Here is an 801-nt window from a genome sequence, read left to right as displayed (position 1 = left end):
ACCCAAGCTGGAGTGCAGTGGTACAATCATAGTTCATTGCAGTCTCAACCTCTCAGGCTCAAGTGATCCTCCCACCTCAGCCTCCTGAGTAGCTGGGACCACAGATGCATGCCACCATGCACGGCTAATTTTTTAATCTTTTGTAGAGACCAGAGCCTCCCTATGTTGCCCAGGCTGGTCTTGAACTCCTGGGCTCAAGCAATCCTTGTGCCTCGGCCTTTCAAAGTGCTGGGGTTGCAGGAGCCACTGCACCAGACCTTGCATTCATTATCGAAGCTGGATGGTGGTATATGAAGATACATTATGTTATTCTATTTTACATATGTTTGAAATTTTCCACAATAAAAATTATGAAACAATTCTTTGAGTGGAGATGTCCACCCAGAAATGCATCCCTGGCATCAGAAGTTTAATGCCATGCTTGAAAGGCTTCCTCAGAATTTCTGGTATGGGGGAACTGTCATAAAGCATCAGGGAGATTGATGAATGCAAGGTATCTCACACACCCAGGCCCCTTGTGGGGCACTGCCTTCTCATAGCACTAAGTGGCCATGTTTCATAGCACATGACTCCAAGTAGCCACTGATTGGCTAAGATTTGGTCACCTGACTGGGATGCGATCAAATGATTGGCCATTCAGTGACCAATGATATGGCTGAGGAAGAAAAGGTGAGCGAGACGGATCATATTCTCTTTCCTGAGACTATTATCTGAGAGATCCTAGTGAAAGAGGAGGCGGGATTTGACTCTGGACTAGATTGAAGACTGCTGGAACAGGGAAAAGGCACCAAAAGCACCTCT

The sequence above is a fragment of the Mandrillus leucophaeus genome, unplaced genomic scaffold (assembly GCF_000951045.1).
Source record: "Mandrillus leucophaeus isolate KB7577 unplaced genomic scaffold, Mleu.le_1.0 Scaffold74, whole genome shotgun sequence".
Classification (NCBI taxonomy): Eukaryota; Metazoa; Chordata; class Mammalia; order Primates; family Cercopithecidae; genus Mandrillus; species Mandrillus leucophaeus.
The sequence above is the reverse complement of the archived record's forward strand: the minus strand, read 5'-3'. Positions refer to the sequence as shown.